The following is a 7933-nucleotide window of genomic DNA, read 5'->3' as shown; positions in this document are numbered from 1 at the left end:
AGTGGGAGGGAGAGAGGGAGAGAGAGAGAGACAGAGAGAAACATCGATGAGATAGAGCCACATCGACTGGTTGCCTCCCGCCCGACCCGACCAGGGCCAGGGACGAACCACAACCAAGGTACGTGCCCTTGGCTGGAATCGAACCTACGACTCATCGGTCTGTGAGTAAGCGTTCTAACCGCTGAGCCAGGTCAGCCAGGGCCATCTGGAATACTTTCAACAATAACAATGAAAAAAATTAACAGCAAACAACATAAACACCAAAACCTCTGAGAGAAAAACCTCAGAAAAGAAGGCTGACATTTACTGAGTGTGCATATGTTCTGGGTCCTCTTTCACTATCTCATATAATTCTGACGACTCTAAGAGGGAGAAACAGGATTATCAGTATTTTATAGAGGAGAAATCTGAAGCACTGTGAGATTTTCCTAAGATCACACAGCTAGTAAGTGGAAGAACTGAGGTATGAACCCAGATCCCACACAATTTATTCCTGCATTCTTTTTGTTTTTCGGTACAAATTGAACAGACTAATGAAGAGTGGATATGAGTTCTTATGAAAATAAAAAGGCAGATTATAACTGATAATTATTTTTATTGAGAAATAGTTACATCGTGTTTTATAGGTTATAAAACATTGTTATGTTTCACCAAATTGCACTTTGAGAATCTATAACAACAATAAAATGCTTGAGTATTTTAGAAAGTACGTAAGATTATATTTGGTAATTTTTTAAAATGCTGTAATAGGCAAATGGATGTCAAATAAAATTATCATTCTAATATATACAAAACAGTTTACTCTTTCAAAGTGTTTTTACCTACATGAACCCTTTTAACAATCCAGAAAAAAGTATGTCCAATTTAGAGGTGAGGAAACAGATTTGGGAATAACATGTCCAAATTATTTCACACATAAAGACACATAAAAGATAATTAAAATATTTCGACAGGGACATGTCTTAACAACTAAGAATTATATTAACAAAGTATAAATGAGAAATGAATTATATGATTCTTAATTTTAAACGAATGCTTTAATATTCTCTAATTGTCAATGCTTCATTTTTTATGGCATACACAAGTAAATCACAGAATTTCAGATCTAGGTCACATCTTGACCTCTTATCCGATCCCCTTAGACTACTCTGTGTGAAGAAGTCAGACGCCCAGTACAGAACCTACTGAAAATGTTTTATACTGTTTTTATTACAGGAAGCAATGAATGCTGATTAGTACTTTCTGTTTTATAGGCAGGAGGTGATTGTCTCTGGATTGTGCATAATTTAATATTATGAACTCTGGCAGAGTAGCATATGATACATAGGCCACTATGTCCATCAACGGCGAATGACAGGTGCCCTTATACAACAGAGTGGACACGACTCCTAGCTGCCACCAAGTTGCACGTAGATTGGTTTCCCTGCACGGGAAATTCTTGAATCAATAACCTCTATTCCTTCACACCTTATTTTCCCATCACCGTAAGGATGCCTAAGCACAGCACACCTCCAGCAGACACAGGCTCTGCTGCTTCTTGGAGAGAAACTTCCCTCCCTAGTATATGAGCATGACGTTTCTTTCTTCTGTAGGGTGTGTTCTGACACGTTTTGGAAGATTGTGCTTTTGGGGGGGCCTGGATGTTAATAAAGTAATATGGATATTTATAAATACATCCCCAATGCGGAAACATCTGACTTAAACTTTGCTGTCAAGAGACTTCGCTTTATATTTTAGAATGAACATCATCACAAGTCAGAGGAGCCAACCTAATGTCAACTGAAATGCACTAAAAATGAACATGTACAGTTAGTCTCCACATTATAGTGTTCTTCTTAATGTCCTTGGGTGTGAGAAATTCCACTGTTTGAACAGCATCTTACTGAGAAATTTAAGAGAAAAGCACTTCTTTTCTAAAAATTTAAGAGAAATACATGAGATAAATGTATTTCTAAGTAAAATCGGCAAGAATGAGAAAAATCCCTGAAACAAGGGTAGGACAAGAATGGCTTTCAGAAAATGAAAGAAAAGTTTGATAGAAAGAATGATGCATTTATCGGGTTTGGTGATTCCAGTTATAAGCCTAATGGGCATTTATCTGGACAAAAGAACCTTATAAATAGAAAATGTGAAAAAATTCTGGAAAAGGTACCAGAGGCGTCAACTATACAATTTTGCTGCTATATGAGAATATCAAACAATTCAGAATATCAACTAAGCATATTGCAACTCAGAGTTTAAAAGTTTACTTTTTCTTCCATCTTCTTCTTAATACATTTTATTGTCCCCAATAGAAATATTTTAATATATTTTTTAACATATAGCTAATATTCAAGGAGTTCATCTGAGTTTCAGGTGTACAGCATATAATTTACAAAGTAATCCTCCTGATATTTCAATACCGCCTGGCAACATACATAATTATTAAAACATTAATGATTATATTTCCTATGCTATATCGTGCATCCTCATGACTATTTTGCAACTACTAATTTGTGTGTCTTAACCTCTCTTTACCTTTTTCACCAGCTCCCAAATCTCCATCTCGCTCTCTCTGGAAATGACCGTTTTTTGCATCTTGAGTCAGTTTCTGATTTTTTTTTTTTTGTCCATTTATTTTGTGCTTTAGATTCCGAATATAAGTAAAATTGTATGATATCTTTGACTTATTTCCCTTAGCATAGTACACTCTAGGATCATCCGTGCTGTCACGAGTGGTAAAATTTCACTCATTCTAAGGACCAGGAATATTCCACTGTACATATGTACCAGAGCTTTTTTATCTAATCATCTCTTGATGGGTAGGTACATGAGTTGTTTCCATATCTTAGCTATTGTAAATAATGCAGCAATGAACACAGGGATTCATATATCTTTTCAAATTAGTGTTCTTGGTTTCTTTAAATATATACCCAGAAGTGGAATTGTTGGGTCATAGGCAGCTCCAGTTTTAATTTTTTGAGGAACCTCCATACTGTTTTCCACAGTGGCTGCACCAGTCTGCATTCCCACCAACAGTGCACTAGAGTCCCCTTTTCTCCACACCCTCGCCAACACTTGTTTGTTGATTTATTGATGATTATAACCATTCTGACAGGTGTGGTTTTAATTTGCATCTTTTCATATGTCTATTGGCCTTCTGTATGTCCCCTTTGGAGAAGTGGCTATTCACGTCCTCTGCCCATTTATTAATTGAACTGCTTTTTGTATTTTTTTTAGTCATATGAATTCTTTATACATTTTTTTATATTAATACCTTATCAAATGTATCACTGGTGAATATCTTCAATAGGGTGCCTTTTTGTTTTGTTGATAGTTTTCAATGCTGTGCAAAAACATTTTTATTTGATGTAGTTCTAGTTGTTTATTTTTTTCTTTGGTTTCCTTTGCTGGAGGAGACATATCAGAAAACAATGTTGCTAAGAGAATTGTCAGAGAGCTTACTGCCTATGTTTTGTTTTGTTTTTTTTCCCTAGGAGTTTTATGGTTTCAAGGCTTACATCTTAGACTTTAATGACTTTTGAATTCAATCTTGTATATAGTGTAAGAAGGTGGTTCATCCAGTTTCATTCTTTTTTGCATGCATCTGTCCAGTTTTTTCAACAGCATTTATTAAATACACTGTTTTTACCCCATTGTATATTCTTGCCTCCTTTGTCATAGATTAATTAACCATATCAGCACAGGTTTATTTCTGGGTTATCTGTTCAGTTCCATTGACCTATGTTTCTGTTTTTATGCCAGGATAATGCTGTTTTGATTATTATAGCCTTGTAGTATAGTTAGATATCAACTATGTTCTTTTTCTCAAAATTGTATGGCTTATCAGGGTCTTTTGTGGTTCCATGTAAATTTTTGGGTTATTTGTTCTCGTTCTATAAAAAATATCATTAGGATTTTGATAATGATTACATTGACCCAATAGACTGTTTGGGTAGTATGAAAATTTTAATGATGTTTATTCTTTCTATCCATGAACACAGTATATGCTCCCATTTATTTGTGTTTTCTGAAATTTCTTTCTTCAATGTTTTATAATTTTCCGAGTATAGGTTTTTTACCTCCTTTGTTAAATTTATTCTTAGGTATTTTATTTTTTTAATGTAATTGTAGTTTTATTTTTTTACATGTATCTGTCCAATTTTTCCAACACCATTTATTGAATAGACTGTTTTTAGTTCATTGTATGTTTGTGCCTCCTTTGTCAAATATTAATCATCTATGAAGGCATGGGTTTATTTCTGGGCTCTCTATTCTGTCCCATTGACCAATATTCTATTTTTATGCCAGTACCATGCTGTTTTGCTTATTATGAACTTGCAGTATAGTTTGATAGCAGGTAGTGTAATTCTTCCACTTTGTTGTTCTTTATCAACATTGTTTTTGCTATTTGGGGCCTTTTGTGGTTCCATATAAATTTTTGAAACATTTATTCTAGTTCTGTGATATACACCATTGATATCTTGATAGGAATTACATTGAATCTATAAATTGCTTTGGGTGGTATGGACATTTTCATGATGTTCATTTTCTCTATCCTTGAACATAGTATATGAGTCCATTTATTTGTGTCTTCCTCAATTTCTTTCTTCAGTGTCTTAAAACTTTCCAAGTATAGGTCTGTAACTGTAAATAAGATTGTTTTCTCAGTTACTCCTTCTAATAGTTCATTATTGGTGTATAAAAAGGAAACTGTTTTCTGAATATTTATTATCTATCTTGCTACTTAATTAAATTCATTGATAAGTTGTCATAATTTTTGGTGGAATCTTTAGGGCTCTCTATATAGTATCATGTCCTCTGCAAAAATGACTGTTTACCTTTTCTTTCCAATTTTGATGCCTTTTATTTCTTCCTCTTTTCTGATTGCTGTGGCTAAGAGTTCCAATATCATGTTGAATAAGGGGGTGAAAATAGATATCCCTTGTCTTCTTGATTTTAAGGAAAACACTTTCATTTTTTCCCCTGCTAAGTATAATGTGAGATGTGAGTTTGTCATGTGTGGCATTTATTAAATAGAGTTTTGTTTCTTCTATTCTCACTTTGCTAAGAGATTTTCATAAAAAATGACTCATCAAGTATTTTTCCATATGTATTGATGTAGTCATATAATTTTTATGATTCATTTTTTTTTATGTAGTGTATCACATTCTGATATAAGGATAGTGAAGAAACCTTGTATCCCAGGAATAAATTGCACTTGATCATGGGATGTGACTTTTTTACTGTGTATTGCTGCATTCTGTTTGCTATTATTTTGTTGAGTGTTTCTGCATCTATGTTCATCAGGAATATTAGCCTATCATTTTCTTTCTTTGTAATGTCTTTATTTTGTTTTGGAATTAAAAAAATACAGGCCTTATAAAATGAGGTTTGGGGGTCTTCCTTCCTTTTGAATTTATTAGGATAGTATGAGAAGAATAGGTATTAGTTCTTTGAATGTTTGATAAAAGTCACCTGTGAAACCATTTGGTTTAGAAATTTTGTTTGTCAGGAGTGTTTTTTGTTGTTGTTTGCAATTAATTGATCTGTTCAGATTTTCTGTTTCTTTTTTATTTAGTCTTGGAAGATTGTACATTTCTTGGAATTTATCCATTTCTCCCAGATTACCCAATTTGTTGACATATAATTGTCTGTAGTATTTTTTAAAACTAATACTTTGTATTTCTGTGGTGTCAGTTGTCACTTATATTTCATTTCTTTATGCATGTGACTTCTTTTTTGATTATTTATTTATTATCTTTATTGTTGAAAGTATTACACACACCTTTTTTGTCCCCCATTGACCCCTTCTTCCCTGCACCCACCACCCCCTGCTTTCCCAGGGCTGTCGTCTGTGCCCATTGGCTGTGCATATATGTGTATAGGATCTTTGGTTTATCTCTTCCCACCCGCATTCCACCTTCCCCCTGAGATCCGTCAGTCTGTTCCCTGCTTCAGTGTCTCCAAATCTATTTTATTTGTCAGTTTATTGTGTTCATTAAATTCCACATATAAGTGAAATCATGTGATATTTGTCTTTCTGTGACTGGCTTATTTCTTTTAGCATAATACTCTCCAGTTCCCTCCACACTGTCTCAAAAGGTAAGAAATTGTTGTTGTTTTTTTACAGCTGCATAGTATTCCATTGTGTATATGTACCACAGCTTTTTTATCCACTCATCTACTGATGGTCCTGGCACTTGGGCTGTTTCCAGATCTTAGTTATTGTAAATAGTGCTGTTATGAACATAAAGGTGCATATATTCTTTCTGATTGGTATTTCAGGATACTTAGGATAAATTTCTAGAAATGGGATCACTGGGTCAAATGCCAGTTCAACTTTTAATTTTTTGAGGTAACACCATAGTGTTTTCCATAGTGGCTGCACCAGTCTGCATTCCCACCAGCAGTGTACTAGAGTCCCCTTTTCTCCACACCCTCGCCAGCACTTGTTGTTTTATGATTTGTTGATGGCGGCCATTCTGACAGGTGTGAGGTGATACTTCATTGTTGTTTTAATTTGCATCTCTCTGATGATTAGTGATGTTGAGCATTTTTTCATATGTCCCTTGGCCGTTTGTATGTCCTGTTTGGAGAAGTATCTATTCAGGTACTTTGTCATTTTTTAACTGTATTGTTTGTCTTCCTTTGTTGAGTTGTATCAGTACTGTATAATTTCTTTCGGAAATTAACCCATTATCTGATATACTGCTAATTGGAAAAAAAATTTTCTCCCATACAGTGGCTTCCCTGTTCATTTTGATGTATGTATGTATGTATTTTTGCTGTACAAAAGTTTTTTAGTTTGATGTAGTCCCATTTGTTTATTTTTCCTTTGTTTCTCTTGCCCTGGGTGATGTACTGGTGAAAATTCTATGTGAGATGTCTGAGATTTTACAGCTTATGATTTCTAGATCACTGACTTGCACCATACAAAAGAATTAACTCTAAATGAGCAATAGACTTAAATGTAATTTGTAAAGTCACAAAAACCCTAGAAGTATCCTCCTTTTTTTAGATGAGACTAGTTAAAGGATCTCAATCTGGTTTACCTTCTCAAAGAACCAGCTTTTGGTTTCATTGATCTTTTGCATTGTTTTTTAGACTCTATTTTATTTCCACTCTAATCTATATTGTTTCTTTTTTCCATTCACTCTGGGTTTTGTTTGTTGCTCTTTTTTTTTTTTTTTTTAGTTACCATAGATGTAAATTCAGATCATTTAGTTGAGATTTTTCTGGATTCATGATGTCGGCCTGTGTCGCTATGAATGTCGAACTGCTTTCACTGTGTCCCATAGATTTTGGGTTATTGTGCTTTTATTTTCATTTTTCTCAAGGTATTTTTTGATTCCTTCTTTGATATCATGGTCAACACATTTATTGTTTAGTACTGTGTGATTTAGTCTCCATATATTTTTGTTTTTCAGTTTTTTTTCTTGGAATTGACTTCTCTGTTCACACCATCAGGATCAAAGAAGATACATGATGTAATTACAATCTTCTTACATTTATTGAGATTTGTTTTGTGGCCTAACGTGCAGTCCATCCTGGAGATTGCTCCATGTGTACTTGAAAATAATGCACATTCTGCTACTTTGAGGTAAAATTCTCTGAAAATATCAATGACATCTGTGTGGTCTGAGTGTCACTTAAGGCCGCTCTTTCCCTATTAATTTTCTGTCTGGACATATGTCTATTAACATCAATGGAAGTTAAAGTTCTTACTGTGACTGTGTTGCGATCAGTCCCTCCCTTTATGTTCATCATATTTTTATTTATATATTTATTTACACTTAGGTTCTGTGCATAAATATTTTATAATATTTATATCTTCTTATTGGAATGATACCTTTATTATTATTTAATATCTTTCTTTATCTCTTATTATATAGCCTGGATTTTAAAGTCTCTTTTGTTTGATATAAGTATTGCACTTCAGATTTCTTTTTCT

This window comes from Molossus molossus, unplaced genomic scaffold, assembly GCF_014108415.1.
Source record: "Molossus molossus isolate mMolMol1 unplaced genomic scaffold, mMolMol1.p scaffold_m16_p_9, whole genome shotgun sequence".
Lineage (NCBI taxonomy): Eukaryota > Metazoa > Chordata > Mammalia > Chiroptera > Molossidae > Molossus > Molossus molossus.
The sequence above is the reverse complement of the archived record's forward strand: the minus strand, read 5'-3'. Positions refer to the sequence as shown.